Below are 18,242 nucleotides of genomic sequence, written 5' to 3' on the forward strand. Positions count from 1 at the left end.
ATCTCTTTTGCAATTTAACATCACTAAATATTTTCCATTTGGTTATCCAGCCCTTGTCCATATAGCCAAGATTGGGCAATTTATAAAACCTTGGCCTTTCAGCATTTATAACGTCACTAAATTTTATACAGACCCACAGGTGTTCCCAGAAATCATCCCAAACAAGAAACAGACTTTCTAGACTGATAATGAATTTGGATATGAGAAAGTGGGTTTAAAAGTGGTGCTTTTCCAACCATTACCTATTGGCAATAACCTAAAGTGGTCCATCTCAACCAAAACAAGTGCTGGCTCATTTCTGGGGTCCTTCCTCCAGCATTTCTGGAAGACATGCCAAGTATAAAGTAGTCCAGGTTCCTAAAGACCTTTGGAAAAATGTGTCAAGAGTAAAAACATCACTTTTCAAAACTGCAGAAACCCTTAGGAGGGGTATTGGCTCGATACAAGAAATTACTTGCTCTGTAATACTTATTTTCTTCTGTGCTTTTAAAAGGCCTATAATGGTGATAACTCTAGCATTAGAACATGGGTTTAATGATGGCTCAACTTTCTCCAGGCCATCATCCCTCCCGTTGGTTATTAATCCCCAAGTGGTGCCAAAGGCTTTTGAGTGTAGTACGTTTAATTCATGGAGGTTACACAGATTGCTTCCAGTGAAGATTTGCAGATGTAAATTCAGGAACAGATTAACCTTTTTGTCTAGAAATCTCCAGCCTTTTGATAAATTTGTCCATGGAGAAAAAGGACTCAAACTGTGGAAACTTTGAATACATCTTACTGCAGAAGAAAAGAGAGAAGGGAGTGGAAGGAAGGGGAGGGGAAGGGGTCTCTTTGGCACCCTGACTCCCATAATTTGCTCACACTGACATGGGGTAGCTATGGTTTTTGTACCCCCTGTAAGAGCTTTACTCTCTCTGTAAATGCAGATTTCATAATAGTTTGTTAATTTGTCCTCTTCCCTGTAGCTCTACTGGCTTTGCAGACTGAACTGTATGAAAATAGTTGGTGCAGGTGCCATTCTGTCCATGGCAGGTGTCATTTTGAGTCAGGGATGAAGCTGATATTGGAGTCCACAGTATTAAGTAACCAAAAAAAAACAAAAAAAAAAAAAAAGGGTGTGGGCATTGGATTCTCATCTCTAGATTGCTTTATAAAGAATAGCATAATCCTCTAGTGCCAAGGTTAAGAGCTAATCTTTACCACAGCTGTAACATACAGGAACATGATCCAAAGCTCTTTATCAGTGCAGAGCAACACCAGATGAAATTCAGGATGCAATTCTTTAGCACTTCACTGTTTCTTTAGCAAGCACTGTCAGATTTCTTGTTAAACCCTCTCTCTTTTGATTTATTTATTGCCTTCTTTTCTCTTAAGGTTACAAAAGATATTTAGTATGTGTAATTAATAAAACATTTCATCCTCTTTATTTTTAAAGTGTTAAGCTGTAAATAGAGAATATAAAATATGTTACTTTCTGTTGTTTCAGAGCTGAAAGTCGTCTGTCTAAACTTTGTTTTTTCCAGTTACCATATCACTGAGGAAAATGAAAATTAAAAAGCCTGCATTTTTCACCCCCCTCTTTGTGGCTCCTACACAAGAATGTCAAGACTATGTACATCAAAACTGTTTCATGTTTAATTGACTACCTGACAATACCTGTCTGGACCCTTCAGAAGAATAAATGTGATAGTACTGCATTTTCTTTCATGTTTCATCCTGCAGTTGAATCAGATTTCATCTTAAGTGTTTGGATGCTGTTCTAATGATGAAATATGAATTGAGAGGTGGAGAGAGATCCTGTATACCTGGAATATAATTTCACAGTTACATTTGTAGCCACAGAACTGCAGATGGTGTGAAAACAGTGTTGATTAAAATAATCAGTCTAGCACTTAATAGCACTTTAGGTTTTCAAATACAACGCATTAATAGATTAATCTTTGCCACACCCCATGGGGTATTTTCCTTTGTGTTTCCTATATACATAAACTGAGAAACTGCACACAGAGGAGATAGACTTGAATTTAATTTGTTGTTATACAGCTTTTGATCTCGCTGAGTACTGCTCTGTGACAGAACTAACTGATTTCTGGTGATTTTAATTTCTTTCTGAATTTAGATAGCCCTGTGAGCCCTTGTTCACATCATCAGCGGGCTGGATAAAGTAATCAGGTAAATAAGTTTTCACTATTATGAAATTTTTCTAGCCCATTTCCTCACTCCTCCTTAGATTATTCCCCAGTCAGCAGAGCAGAGAAATGAGTGTAACATGGGCCAGTTCAAGAAGGCCTAACCAGTTTTAGCTGGTGCATTGGCCACAGGCTTTACAGGTTACCCATCTCTTCTTTCTCATGTTACCTTTTGCTAGGATGGTTTGGAGGGAGCAAGAAAGCAGCTGTGGTGGCTGAAGCAGCTAGGCTGTTTACAAGGAGCAAAATGAGTGGATGTTGTGTTGCTTAGGTACCAAAATAATTTATTTTACTGTGGCAAGTGCCTTGTGGGGGGGTGGGAATGAAACAGTAAGCTGGGCATTCTACAGTTGATGAAGGTGGCTTTTGGACTGCAAAATGTGTTTTTATTGCATCATTTATCTCAAATAAATAATTGAGGTCCAGCAGCTCCTGACAGGAAATGACATGAAGACCAGCCTTGCTTTAGGCTGCAGTACAAGCATCTATCATGTAAATGAACTCTGAACCATGCCAGCAGGATGAATACATTGAAGGGATAATGGGTGGATGATATATTTTGTTATCCTAGGCCTTATTTATCTACTTCAATATTTTTCTTTTTTAACCAAGCACCTATAGTGATAATTGCTTAATGTCTATACAATAGAAAAACATGATTATCTAAAGGGCTTCAGGACATCTGAAATCATAATCAGGTACTGAAGGATTAGCTGGGGGATGGTCTCAAGTTTGCTTATAATATTTTATAACATTATAAATGTTATGATTAATCTGTTTTATTCCCCATTTCTACTCAGTTGTGTTTTACTTTTCTCTGTAGGCAGCCAACACCAAACTAAGCATGTCCAAGACTGTTTTGGATTTGGGTGGCCAGATTTTGGTAGCACATGAGCTACAGGGATGGCTTCTGTGAGAAACTGTTGAAGCTTCCTCCATGTCCAACAGAGCCAATGCCAGCTGATTCCAAGACAGATGTGCTGCTGGACAAGACTGGGCTGATGAGAAATGGTGATAATGCCTGTGTGTTAAAATATTTAGGAAGAAGAGAAGAAAAAAAGAAGCGATTGCATGGTTGTAATTGTGTCCAGAGAAGGACAGAGTGAGAATATGTGAGAGGAACACCTCTGCAGACACCAAGGTCAGTGCAGAAGGAGGGTGAGGAGGTGCTCCAGGCACCTGAGCTGGGATTCCTCTGCAGTCTGTGGTGGAGGCCATGGTGAAGCTGCTGTGCCCCTGCAGCTCGTGAAGGATGGTGGAGATACAGAGATGCACCTACAGCTCATGAGGGAGACTCATGCCAGAGGAGTGGATGCCTGAGAGGAGGCTGTGAACCCATGGGGGGCCTGTGCTGGCTTCTAACAGGGACCTGCAGACCCATAGAGAAGGGGGCCCATGCTGGAGCAGGTTTTCTGATAGCCCAGCTTGTCCTTGGAGGACTGCACTACATGGAAGAGTGAACCATGTTGCAGCAGTTCATGGAGTTCTCACATGCCTGTGAGATGGACTCAGGTTGGAGAAGTTAATGGAGAAATGTTTCCAATGGGAGGAGCCCCATGGTGGAGGAGAGAAGGACTCCTTTCCTTGAGCAGCAGCAGCAGAAACAACATGTGATGAATTGACCACAACCCCTATTCCCTGTCTCCTTGTGCCACTGAGTGGATAGGTAGAGCTGGGAAGGAAGGAAGGGTGTGGAAAAGGTGTTTTTAAGTTTATTTTACTTCCCATTATCCTGCTCTGGTTTTGTTAGTAATAAATTCAATTAATATCCCAAATTCTAGGCTAATTTGCCCATGACAGTATTTGGTGAGTGATCTCTCCCTGCCCTTATCTCTACCCATGAACCCTACATTATATTTTTCTCTTCCCTGTCAATTAAAGCTCTGAGCTGAAACTATCTTTCAGATTTCTCATCAAATGTCATCAAGACAAGATACTTTCTTTTCCTTATAGGACATGTTTTCTACACAGAGATAACAGCTGAGATAGACTCTTCCACAAGGTCTCCTTAGAGGTGAAAGACAGGAACTAGTTAAACAGAACAAGGAGGGAGTAAGAAAATGTTCTGTTCAGTCCATCTCATCTCCTACTGCAGAGTAGGTGTTTGTGGCTTGAAGTGCTGAGAGATCCCAAGTGAGTCCTTTATCCGCGTACACTTTGGGTTTCAACGTTGTATGCGTTACAGAAAAATGCAGTCAACTGTGATTTGAAAACCTTTGGGCCTGCCAGTAAGAAAATGCAACTGGTCTGTTTCCCATTTAGAATTGTGCTTCTACAGTTCCTCATTGCTCATTAAGAATCCAGAATTGTTTCAATCCAGAGTCTTATGCAGCAACTGTTGCTCATCTCACTTCATGGAGAACAGATCTGCTTAGGCAAACACAGCTTTGTTTTTTGAAAAGATAGGCTGATAAGAGGAACTGTGTTGACATCTACCTGCACTTCTCAAAAGCATTTCACTTCATACCACATGACGTTCCAATTAAAAAATTAGAACTATGCAAAATTAATGTAGCACATAATAAATAGATTATAATTGTCTGATGGATCTCAAAAAAGGAATTGTAAATGAGGAATCATCATCCACAGAGGGTATTTCCAGCAGGGTTCCATGGGAATCAGTCTAATACAATTCAGAGGTTTTATTAATGGTTTAGAAGTGAGGAAATTGGTGCCTGTAAAATTGGCAGAGGATGCAGCATTAGTAGGAGTAAACAGTGGTAAAGTTGGATCAGTTTGACAGATCAGTCTAGTTAATTTGGAAAGTGGGTCTTATTTAACCAGCACAAGTGCAAGGCTGTGTGTTTAGGAACAAGGACAGTGGGCTGCACATGCAGAGCTTGCTTCCAGAGAAACAGTGACCCTGAAAGGACTTGAAAGTCAGGATAGATAATTGACTGACCAAGAGCTCTCAGTGTGATGCTGTTGCTGAAAATGAATGTGACCTCAGATGAATAAGCAGAAAATTGCTGAATAGGAACAGGAAAGCAGAGAGTATGACCCTACACAGTGGTGGGGTATTTTGGAGTCTGGATGACACCATTAAATATATCCCTGGTTTGGGAGTTGAGCCTAAATCATGGGGGTGAAAACACTGCACAACACAGCCCTCTGAACATGGCATGCTGAAGTGAAGAACCTGAAAAAGTTCTCTGTCACTAGAGAACACTTTGATTTGAAGCCTTCCTTGATACAGAATAAGCTGAGCTGCAAGGAACTCATCAGGTCTTTCCCTCCTCCCTCCTCCCTCCTTTCTTCTTACACCTTCTGCATCTTCTATATTAAGTAATTGTTGTTTTTAATTTCTCTTAAATATTTCAATAACCTCTATTTGATGTTTAGATTTAGGATGATGCTGTTGAAGCCCACCCCCATGTGGAGAGCCTGACAGTGAGACAGTTGTGTTATTGTGTTGCAGAGACCTGGAGAATTTATTTCTCTCCTGTTGAAACAAAGATTTGAACAACCATAGCAACAGTAAAACCTGCTGTGAATCTTACAGCATGAAGTGTTGTTGATATCTACTTCTGGGTATCAAGGTCCTTGTCCCAGCTCTACCAGGTTGATTCTGGAGAAATCAATGTAAAAACAAGTAAAGAGTTTCTGATAGATAGCTTTTAACATAATTTTCTTCTGTTCTCCTTTTCTCTGATTGTTTATGCACTGGCTGTGGATTATATATATTATGACTTATTTAAAATAAATCAGTGTGAAATGTTTAATTTTTAATATTGTGTATTCAGAGCAAACTGCACAAATGCTTGAAGAATGTGTATTTTGTGGAGAGTGAAAAAGGACATCCAGCTAATGTAAAACAGCTTGCCTGGATTAATTAGATCCACTTCAGGGAGTTCAGTGGGAATATTACTGACCTGGTGAGAAAAAACATCATGTGTGTGCTAAGGTTAGGGTTAGGTACGCTTTTAGCCTACAAGAAGCACAAAAAGTTTTGATTTAACGTCAGTCTTTTTGACTGTGAGGTAAGTTGAGGTCTCTTCATTTGCTTTGAGCTATGAGCCTGTACCTGAGCAGCCAGTGGGATTCAGGTGCCATGTGGTAGCTTAAGTCTGAACTGACTCTCTATATTTAGATTATTATTATTATTATTATTATTATTATTATTATTATTATTATTATTTAGCTCTCCAGCCACCTTGTTTCAGTCTCATCCTCATAGGTGAGAGTAAGGTCCGCACTGAGTTACAGACTTGTGAATTCAAATGATGCCTATTGCTTGTCTTGTGGCTTCAGCTGAGATCCTCTGGTGTAAACTGTGCATGACTGAATTCAAGAATTGTTAGTTGGTTGTATTCTAGCAGATTTTTTTTTTTTTTTTTTTTTTTACTTTTAAAATGTCTAATTCTATATTCTGTATAGACAGAAGTCTTGTGACAGGTGCTGCCTGCCTGCCTTCCAAACCAGCAATACCGTGTCATCACATTCCTTTGGCAGTACTCTGTTTGCTGAGCTTGTGTTGAGCATATATATGTGCATATATATCTGCTTCTGGCCCCACTTGCCTTTGCTTGATTCAGTACATAGTCAGTGCAAGCTCAGGTCTGCCAGCAAAGCCCTGGCAGAGATGCCAGAGCAAACTGAGCTGAAAATACATAGCTATGATTATTAATGTATTAGAAACCATCCCACTGGCAAAAAAAGCTTTCACAGCAACAGCTCACTAAGTTGTTGAAAAGTCATCTTGTTTGCCTGCCCCCCATATAAACAAAACATATTAACCCCCTTGTGAAGGATAAGTACTCCCTCTTAATAGGCTGTTAGTCAAGTGCTTCTGCACACAGCAATAGGGTGTTAGGTTAAAGCATCCAAATGGCCAGTGCCAATGGCTTTGGATGTAAAAGCTTGTGTGCCATGAAATATTGGTGCAATATTGGTGTACATTACAACATGGGAGAACATGCCTGACGGGACAATAGGCAATGGGCACAAACTGAAACACAGGAGGTTCCATCTGAACATCAGGAGATACTTTTCTAAGGTAAGGTGCTGAAGCATTATCAGAGAATGCAGTCCTGGGCAACCAGCTCTAAGTGGCCCTGCCTGAGCAGCAGCAGCATTGAACCAAATGACCTCTAGAGATCCCTTCCCTTCCAATACAGGATCACCATTCCATGAACCTGTGTTGATAAAGCCTTTGTGACCTGTACTTGATGACATTGTTAAAAGAAAATCAGTCTGGCTTGTGGCTTCTGGTCTGTCATTTCTGTAGGAGGCAGAGACAAAACTCAGTATTCCTTGCTATATATCAACTTACAAGCCTCTTGGCCTCTCTACAGCTGCCCCAGCTATGAATATTTCCTTTCCTGTGATGCTCTAAACCTCATCAGAGGGCTGTATAAAGTGTCTGGAGATCTGCAGATTACAGGCATTTTGGGAGTCCCTGTTCTGCATTATACTGTACCAAGAGTTTTCATGCTAGTGAGACTGGTATGTGGGCATTAATTTAGAGCCAGGAAAGCATTTCTTTTAGCTTGAGGCATCCTCATCCATGTAAAACAAACAAACAAACAAACGAACAAAAAGTACCAGTATGACAGAGCAGAAAAGGCCGTTTTCCACACAGTTTTTGAAAATAAGCACTGTTCCTGCGCTGAGGAATGCATTTAAAATGCATATCTGTGCTTGCCTATATACTTACGCTCCTAGACTTCATCACGTCGTACTGACACGGGGAAGAGTGTGAGTGAGCCCGGCACATGCCCGTCCTTGTGCCGGCTGGGGCTGGGTGAGGATTGCAGCTGCCAGCAGAGAGCACTGTCACTATGCGTTTGCAGCGCAGGTGCTGCTGCTGCTGCTGCTGCTGCTGGTGCTGCTGCTGCTGCTGCTGCTGCTGCTGCTGCTGCTGCTGCTGCTGTGCTGCTGGCACCGGCTTTCCCCTCGGGCCCGCAGCGGCAGGAGGCTCCTAAAGGAGACCCGCAGTAGGAAGACTCTGTGCCATCTTCACCTCTGTTCTGCCCCGAGAATGCACGCTGACAGGGGTTTTCAGGAGAGGAGCAGCTCTGCCTTGGTGAAGGGCAGCCGGCTTCTGGCGCAGCTTGAGCCCAGGGTGTATGGCCCCAAACCAGGGAGCTCTGATACCCCTCTTGTCTACAAGGTGTTTTTCACTCAAGCCAAATTCATTTACACTTAAATAAAATCTTACTTATCTGTCATTAACTCAAAATCTTATTGATTCTGTTTCAGACCTGAAGAAGGACTTGTGTGTTCCTACAGACTTATTCGTGTTTATTTTGCCTTTATTTTGCACACAAATACAGCCTCACTTGCATTCTGCAGCAAAGCTACTGATGCTTCCAGTCCTTGAACAGCTCAGGAGCACAGCACTACTGGGGTTTTGGCTGATCATTCGTATGGTTTGTATGCACCTTATCTGCCTGAAACCAATGCACCATGCAAGCCTAATAATTACTTTGAAATTGGATGTGTCCTTTTTTAAGAACAGCAAAGAACTCTGTAGATGGTTCAGCTACCTGCCCCTGAAGTAAACATACCTGCAGGTGTGAAGACAGCATTTAGTTCTCCTGGGGAGGCTGCCAGACCAAATTATAGTCAGAGTTATCCCAGTTACTGTAATATATTCACTGCTAAATGAAAGCAGTTAAAGGTCCCAAGGACACTGCATCATTCTTTTGTCCATTTTCTGAGTCTTTCTAGTTAGAGACAGTGTCAAAGGGCTTCCTCCAGCTCCTCAGAAGTGGCTAGCAAGGGGTTGCAGTGCAAGGATTCCTCAGTTCTCCTCCCTGGGGTAAAAATGTTAATGGGAATGTGATGGAGGAATGTGATCTGGCTTACTGTATCCTCCTTTTTCTGCATTAACTTGGGTGCTATTTCTGAGCAGTGGTGTCTCAGCTTCTCAAAGCAGTAACCTACTGCCTTGTGGAGATGAGCTGCAGTCAAGGCTGTAGTTTCAGATCTGGTGCATACTTGGAGAGCATGTGCTTGGCTTGGATAGGATAGCATCACAATAGGAGATGCAGTTCCTGTAGATGGAGATGCCCAAGATACAGTCGTCAGGGAAGAGCAAGAGGTGGTATGCAAATGCTGCTGCTCATTCTGTAATGTATAGGTTAAAATAGGCAGCCTGTGATGAGATGATAACCCTGGGTCAGATGGAAGGGAATTTTTCTTTAAATAAGTCCTGTGAGTTGAGGCAGCATCCTCTTGTTTCCTACAGCCCTCCCTTTCATATAACTCCAGGGCCAAATCCCACTTAATTTATAGGCTCTGACAAGATCTCAGAGCAAGAATGATAGCATGGTTGCAGAGCACAGGCTATCATTTAGTATATAAAGTGCCAATTTTCTGACAAAGTGTATAATCTAATATAGTGTTGTATAGTGTCTGTGTTTGATAGGAAGCCTCTGTAAGTCACCTCAGATTAAGAAGGGAAGAGTTTAAACTGTTATATGGGTAATGACAAGGAGGAAAGCAAACAATTCAGGCACAAATCTCCATTCTCTCCCTGAAAAGAGATTTAACAAGACAAGAAAATACAATCTGCCTGAAATCTGACATACATTTTTTATGCTGTCTGATATCAATGCACAGTTCCTGTTTGCTTCCCCTTCCCCAGGGCTGAGACAGCTTTACAAGCAGCACATGTTCCCTCCACAAAGTGTTTTGAGAGAAATTCTTTCTGCTTTGCAGTGTCCCTTGATGGCAGGATTGAAAATAGCTTTATTCAAATCAGTAAAGGTCTTAAGGTTTTACTTTGAAGGTGCCATGAGGTGGACTTCTCCTACTGGATAAGCCAGGGATCTGTCTCTTCAGGACTTGCAAGGCTCTGAAGACAAAAAGGCATATTAGCAAAAGACATGAAAAATTATTATATATTGATTGTGGGCTGAGTCCCAAACCTGAAAAAACGGCTTAAAACCCCACGGCAGGATTTAAAGACTTAAAAAAATTTGGCATCAGGGCGTGGAGGAGACACTGAGATTTTCTCTGATTAATTTCCTCATATGAGGGCCTGAATCAGTGGCATGGAGTAGTTTGTGGCCTGTCACTAGTAGTGTCCTCCAAGGCTCAGTACTGAGCCCTGTACTGTTTAACTTGTTCTTGAATTACTTGAATGAGGCAAGCCAGTTTGCTGGAAGCACACAGCTGGGAGGAGTGGCTGATACCCTGGAGTGCTGTGCAGCCCTTTGGAAGGACCTCAACAGATAGAAGCAATGAGCAAGGAAGAACCGTCTGAAATTCAGCAAAAGCAATGCAGGGTCCTGCATCTGAGGAAAAATAACCCCAGGCACCAGTGCAGGCTGGGGGCTGTACCTGGGCAACAGCTCTGGGAAGAAGGACCAGGGGGTTCTGGTGGACAACAAGCTGTCTGTGAGCCAGCAGTGTGCCCTGCCTTGTGGCCTATTGCATGGGTGTCTGAGCACTGGAACAGACTGCCCGTGGAGACTGGGGAGTCTCTGTCACTGGAGCTACTCAAGCCCTCTGGATAAAATCCTGTGCCATGTGCTCTAGGATGATGCTGCTTGAGCTGGAGGTTGGACCAGATGACCCACTGTGGTCCCTTCCAACCTGACCCATCCTGTGGTTCTGTGATATATATTGCAAGTTTAAATTAGGAGCCTTAGCTTATATAAAGCCTATAGCTTTAGCTATATAGTCGTTAGAGCACAGAGCACCTTCTGAAGAATGCAGAAAGTCCAGGAAAGCCCAAGATTGGATTAAGTGGAGCCGACATAGACTAGAAACTGGAACAGGCACTAACGCAAGTGCTCATAGTAAATTTGAAGGTTAAGTGGGCAAAAAGCTCCTTTCCATTGTGATATTTATGCGTAATGTCATGAAGTTCAGCCTGGAGGATGTCTAGAAATGTGATTCTTCTGCAGTTATTTGCCAGCTTTGGTAGAGCATGATGTAATATGTGTAACATGATGTGTAATGTGCCATTACACATAGCAAACAATATGTATAACTTCAAAGGAAAATTATTTCCCCAAGGAGGCAAGCTAATAATGTTTTGGTATAAGTACATTTTCCTGGGATCTCAGACTAAAATATCTTATTCCCTCTAATAATAAATAAGCCAAGCTGGGGAAGCTGAGTGTAAGGTAGGTCATGGACAGTCTGAGTACATTGTTTTGCAGTTGGAGAATGACACAGGTAAACTTAAGACAAGAGTTTCAAATAAGGGCACTAAAATTTTACGGTTCAGTTTTGGGTGCTCGTCTTCACAGAATTCAGTGCCAAACTTTCAGGATTATTGATCATGTCCACTACAGCAGAAGTTAAATATATTCTCTCCAGAAATGCAGTGGCCATTTTATCAACTGAAATTGGTTGCATCTGAAACAGAAATTGACCTGTGTAAACCAAGCCCACAGGCTTTTGTTTTAAAGTAAGAAGCCATGATAGAGTAATCAAAATCACTGAAAAAACCCTCTTTTACCTAATGGCAGAGCTGTTTTCTCTAGCAGTACTAAAGATAAATGTTTGAACAAACTACTCCACAGTAAACCAGATTAAGATCTCCTGGATTTTCATCCCTTGTGACTTTATGGAGGTATCTTTAATTCACTCTTCAAACAAGAAAACATTTTCAGGATAGTCTAGGAAATTGAATCTTGCATCCCTATTTTCTAAATTCAGTCTTTCAATAGTTCTACATTAACTTGCCAAAGTACCAACATATTTGATAGGTCTCCATTGAATAAGAGGCTTTCATCTTCACACAGCCATTGAAAATATTCCCTATGTTATATCTATAGTGGTAGATAATTTAGAATAAAAACAGATGAGTTTACTATGGAAGATACTATTTAGGAAAGAACAAGAACTGACTTGAAGGGGAGTATACCAGCACCAATTTCAACAGTTGCATGTAGGATGCCAAACTGAAGGGGTTTTAGCTCTCACTTTCTGTCTTACCATTAAGGCTTGAAGATGAATGATGAATCTTAAGAACAGGACACCACATTTTATGCAATGGCATTACCAGGCAAGCACCAGTTTTATTTTCTCTCTTTTGGAAGCAAAATTATATTGAAAATTCCTCCCTGATAAGCAGTTGGCAAAACGAAAGAGCATTTTTTATTTCTACATGTTTTTGTTTTTTTTCCAATTATAACATTAGGAGTTACAAAATCTATATTGTGAATTGAGACCTTTTTCAGAAGCATTAAAATTTTCACACAAAATTATGTCAATATCAAGCCAGTTTCATTGAGAATCACCTTTGAGTTTCAGAGTCTCATGACTGATGGAAGCTATACATTTTCTCATTCTAAAGAACTGAAGGTAAATTTATGCCCTTCAGTTATTGTCTATCTAATTCATATTTCACTTTATTCTGTCACAGACAGCCTTTCCTTGCTACAGGGTACAAAATACAGATCCAGATTTCTGGTCCCTTGAAAGAAGAGGGAAAATGGGATACAGATTCAGCTTTTGAAGAAAAAACATGCAAAGTGCAAGATACTGAAATAAAATTTTGAAGCCTCCACTAATTCAGAAGCATTGTGATGGAGAAGAATCTTCATGAGAAAATGTGTTTGAGATAATAAGAAGAAACACAGTTCCCTGTTTTCCCTGCTTCTTTCTTTTTGATTACTTGGGCTGTGAAATCAGTTGACAGTTAGGAGTCAATTCCTGTGGATTAAAGTAAATTCTGCTTCTGCCTTGCCTTCACTCCAAGGTTAAAGGGATAATAGGACACTATTTTTCACTAACCCATCTATAGCCTACATCTACAGATGGTCTCCTGTGGGGAAGTGAGGATCAGTACTAGATGGAAGCCACTTGCATTTTTTTTGCAACCTTCTAGCAGTAAATATTAAATCTTTGACAATTTCAAATTTAAAAACTTAGAAGTTCAACTAAGCTAAATCAGAGGCTTCTATCTAGAAAACTGAATACACGCAGCAGTTATAGAATCAGGCTCTGTTCCCAGGAAAGTAGTGACACAGGAAAAGACATGGGTTTAGACCTGCAAAACAATGTGATATGGGACTACCAGAACATTCTTACAGGGAAAATAAAACCAAACAGTAAAAATGCTCCATCCACCAGAAATTTAAGAGAGAGTAACAAGTAGGATTAAGGAGGGATTTACTCTGTACACAGTGCAGTGAGAGCCAGTACTACAATATTGAGTCTAGCCAAAGTGTCTACATTTTAAGGAGAGCATTGAAAACATAATTGAAGTGCTAGAGAAAAATGTTATACCATGGGTATAACCTTAAGAGGTTTTCCTAAAGGAGTGATTTGATTGCAGCATGTAAGTACCTTCCTGAGAAGAAAATGCCTGGTAGTAAATAGTTCCTTCATCTAGTGGAGAAAAACATAATGAGTCAGAAATTATAAACTAAAGCTGGGAGAAAAAATAATTGAATCAAATAACATATAAACAAAAGATCTGAGCAGTAAGAAAACTTAACCAAGAGCTGGTAGGTTCTCTGTTCCTTCATGCCTCAAAAGCAAGACTATATTCTTTCTGGATGATTCCTTAGGAAAATATAATTTAGTTAAAAGAGAATCTGTTGGGATCCACTCCAGCCCAGCTTAATGTAAAACCAGAAGAAACAAGATATATTTGCTTAACTAGAAACTAAACACCTGAGGAACACCAGAACAATCAGGCCTCAGTCAAAGGCTCTGTTTTGATAAAAACAAAACAGTTGTCACAGGTTTTATCTCAAAATACCTGGATGCTTTTTTAACTAGTAATGAAAAATAAATCCCTACAGGGTTAAATAATCTGGAGAAGTTTCCACTTCCCATATTCAAAGCTTTCTGGTTGTAGCAAACATGATGAAACACTACCTGTTTGAATTTCTTGATTTCAGATTCTACCCAGCTGCATCCACTGCAATTAAGTAAACTCATCTGGATTACTGCTCCAGCATTGTTTCTAACTTGTGGTTGGGGTAAATCACTGCTATCCAGAGCAGGATAATTCTTAACAACATGCCTTCTATTGAATAATGAACATAGATCTGATTGCTCCAAATACTTTCATTGCACTTCCTATTCTTTATATTTCATATTCTCATGCTCCACTGGATCATCAAACCATTCTCTTGAGAGTTTTGCAATACTTTCCTTTTTTGCAAGTGGTTCATATCTAACATTTAACATCTCTAACAAGTGGTAATAATTTCCTTCTAGCTTCAGCTTGCATAACGAAGAAAAAGTAGAGATGTGTACTTTTAAAGCTAAAGAAAACAAACAAACTGAATAAGGAAGATACTCTAAAATTTTCTCGTTTATCACATTCTAAAGAAAAGTGAATTGTCTGCCAGGGGATGTGTTGTTTCACCCTGAGGACTATTCAGCTATTTCTTTTGCAATTTATATGTTCCTTGATCTGATTACTGAGATATGCCAAAACCCATGCATTTGACTTTGAACGAGACTACTGCTGTAATTTTCATGGAAAACATTGGAGTTTTGTAACTGGATTTTCAGCTTGTCTCTACTTGTACAAAACTGTGTTTCTGTAGCAGCACTTTGCTTGTTTTCTCAAACCTCAGATAGAACTGGAAGTTTAACCACTCAGCACACCTTTAAGATGTGCCTGTGCTGTTCCAGTGCTTCTGACAAACCAGCCCAGCTGGCTAATTAATTAAGGATGAGACACTTGGTGATATGCACCTGGAAATCATCAGCTGCCTGGAAGTTACATGTTCATGAATCCTCCCTTGGAATTTGGACATTATCTATTTTGTGTTTGTTTCCTTGGGTAACTGCTGGTAAAGTTCAAAGAAAGTGATCTGAGAAGCTGAAAAACAATTCTTTGTTTCTGGACAGGTGTGATTAGTTGTATTTATTGGTAATAAGAATGCAGATTAAAAGTTGACTGGAAATGAGAGTCAATAGATCAGCCTGAATCATTGTGTGTGGTTAAATTTATTCCACAAAACAACTTCTGTGGAAATTAAAGAAATAGTAATACAATTGAATTAATATTGAGATTTTTCTTGTAGTTCACTCAAAAAATGGAGAAAAGGTCTGTGTGCCATGATACTTCTTACCATTTTCTGTTATGGCCTCATAACAGAGACAAAGAGTGAGTTGCTCCCAGGCTGTCAGCTTTTCTTTCTTTTCTACTCTGTCTCTTATGCACAGCAACCTTATGTTTTTCCGCAATGTAAGGTCAGATATGTTGCCTCATCACAAATTATGGCTGGAAAATTATGATGCTAACACACAGATAATCCAATAAAATGCTTCTGCTGTTTAGAAAATGCTTAATCTTTAAAATCAACATTCCTTTAAGAAGTTATCTAGTTTGGTGAAAATTGTAATGAGAAGTTTTTCAGGTCTCAAATGATATTTTTAACCAGCAATAAGGATAACAAGAAGCAACTTTAGGATAATTTGGCAGTCTTGTATACAGGAAGAATGATCATCTTATATGTAGTGCAAATTTTAAAATTTTTTTTAGAGAGCATTTTTTTAGTTTACTAATAATGTTTTCCTGCTTCACTTAACTAATAGGAATCTATCTTGGAGTCAGAGATTTCTGAGCTGCATTCCACAGAGCAAGAAATTAGGCAGAAAATTTTAAAGACATAAGTGAATAGTCAGTCATGGAGGTCAACATAGTTCCTTCCCTTCTGCTCTGCTATAGTCCAGCACAGTTCAGTGCACTGAAACGTTTTGTTGGATTAACTAATCTGTGCTGGATCTTAAATATATGATTTAGTGCAGCTGAACAAGCTCCTAAAAGACAGCTGAGCCATGGTAAATCTTGCTTTTAGCCTGTGTCAGATCTGAGATCATTTACCTTTTCCCACCATGAAATTACTGGTAATACAATACAAACATATGCTTCTATGGAGAAGAGCTTATTTTAGAGACAGATTATAGTAACTTCTTTCTTTCTTTCTTTTTCTGTTAAAACTGGTGGTTTAAACAAAATTTTTTGCCCTTTTTTTCAGAACTGTCTGCAGAGGTCTCCTATTAGTTTCTGCTACCATCTGTTCTTCTGTTTCAACAGCACAAAACATCAAATAGACTTTTTTTTTTTTTTTTTTTAAGCCATTGCCAATTTCACTAAAGGAGTACATAAAAAATCAGGACAGAATACCTGAGAAGTTTACAAGAGGAGGAGTTATTATGGCAAATTATGGAAAAGCTGTTATGTTGACGATTTTAAATTAAAGCTCAGATGTGCCTTTCCAAGTAGGTGGTGGTCTGCACTAATAATTTTAGTTATTGTTTAGTAAAAAAAGGTTCACCCCTGGGTAGGCACAAATAATGAGAGGCTGTACCCAAGGAATATATTTAAAATCAATACATTCAAAGAGGAAAACTACATGGGATGTCACTGGGGAGGTCTTAGGATGCTATCATCTATCTATCTATCTATCTATCTATCTATCTATCTATCTATCTATCTATCTATCTATCTATCTATCTATCTCATATGGATTATGTACATGCCATACACTGAGGGAGATAAAGGTTTATGATTTTACAAGGAAATAACTCTATAAGAAAAAAAATTATGCTATTCAAAAGGCCACAAAATTTGAAATGAAGAAAAGAAAAATTTAATATTAAGCCAAGCTGTGTAGGTAATAATGGGACAAAGAAGTAGAAGGCTGATGACAGTGACATCACTCAGAAAATAATAAAGAATAAAAAAGAATAAAATGTGACAGCTTTGATGGACTTTAAAGGCAAAGATGTTGGAGTGAGGGTGGTCAAAAAGACACAATTTCTCATTTTTTGTGGAATTAAAGAGACCAAAAATGCCAACTCCATACCCCTTCCTATAAGAATTTTACAATCTCTGCTTGCTTTTGCAGTGATTTGTATAAAAGAATGAAAAAAGGCTAAGTGAACTAGCTTGTGTGTGTGAAGATCAAGGCCAGTGAAAAGTTGCTGTGTTGGTCAGAAACCAGTCTTTAACGGCAAGATTTACTGGCATTGTGAAATTATTTCCCCAAAGGAAGCTTCTACAGCAGACCCATTGCTTGCCCCATTTAAAACAGGTCTGTCAGGTGTACTAGGGAGTCCTGTGTAGAGAGCAAACCTGCTGGAGCCAAGGTAGCCACGATGTGCTGGCAGCCCTAATGCACCTTCCCTGCTCCTAGTGTCTGCTAACCTGCTACAGCCCTTTGTATAGCCCAGTTGGTTTGGGAAAAAGTTTTGAGTACATTTTCTTTTGTCCTAACTAGTCTGGCTGCTTTTCGAGATCGTCCATTTCATTGCCTAAAAGCAGCTTCATTTTGATAATTGTGATTCATGAATTTCTTTAGTATCCTCATGTTCCATTGTTAATGCATCAAGAGAATATATAGGCTTCCAGCACAGCTGGAAAAGAATAGTCCAATACTATTTCAGTCTCTTAACATTCCTTTAACATTGTGAGAAATTATGTAAAGAGCCCTAGGATTCTTATTTCTGTTGCCAACAGCCTACAAGACAGTTTAGGATTGGGAAAGTTATGATTTGTGATGTCACACTGTGCCGAAAGAGGTGGGAAACAGCATTCACTGGCACCTGCACTTGGTCCAAAAATTGAAAAGGAAGAAACTGGGTCATTATGTGCAAACCATTTGTATTACAGGCCTCAAGTAGCTGCTTGTGTTTCAGCTTAGGTTTGGAAGAAATAAATGAATCCCCAGAAAGCTAAATGCTGTTGGAGGAGACAGATTTTCTTCTCTTCTAACGTCCTGAATGGGATCTGTTTAATAATGCCCCTGCTTATTCCACTCAGTGCAAAACCATAAGTGTCATCAGGGCTTTCAAACAAGGGATAACAATGCATAACAATGGAGGAAGCAAAAAATGTTCTCCGTGTCACAGTGATGAGTATATTAGAAAGTGCTGGGATAGAGAGCCTGTGAAATGCAGCCCCACTCAAAGCACGGTCACAAGTTCATAGTGGTGGGTGAGCTCTCTCACACTGCTTCCTGCCATTCAGGAATATTCAGACAACTGGGTTGAAGAAAGGCTGCTTCTAAGATGATCACTGGTATAGGGCTGGGAACCAGCCCAGCCCCAGTTCAGCAGCAAGGAGCCAAGCCACGTTGAGCGTTGCTGACCACAGCCAAGCCTATAGGTCTGGAAAGT

General features: G+C 39.9%; 1 long non-coding RNA gene across 2 annotated transcripts; it reads left to right on the forward strand.

Moving 5' to 3' along the window:
• Window positions 1-2,310: 2,310 nt before the first annotated feature.
• On the forward strand, window positions 2,311-5,918 carry LOC147652670 (uncharacterized). Of its 2 annotated transcripts, none has more exons than XR_015288208.1 (2): window positions 2,311-2,460; window positions 3,013-5,918. It is a non-coding gene; the product is annotated as an uncharacterized LOC147652670 (long non-coding RNA). The 2 variants fall into 2 exon arrangements; XR_015288207.1 differs by lacking the exon at window positions 2,311-2,460 and adding an exon at window positions 2,496-2,887.
• The last annotated feature ends 12,324 nt before the right edge of the window (window positions 5,919-18,242 follow it).

Source organism: Cyanistes caeruleus, chromosome 6 (genome assembly GCF_971803275.1).
Source record: "Cyanistes caeruleus chromosome 6, bCyaCae1.hap1.1, whole genome shotgun sequence".
Taxonomy (NCBI): Eukaryota; Metazoa; Chordata; class Aves; order Passeriformes; family Paridae; genus Cyanistes; species Cyanistes caeruleus.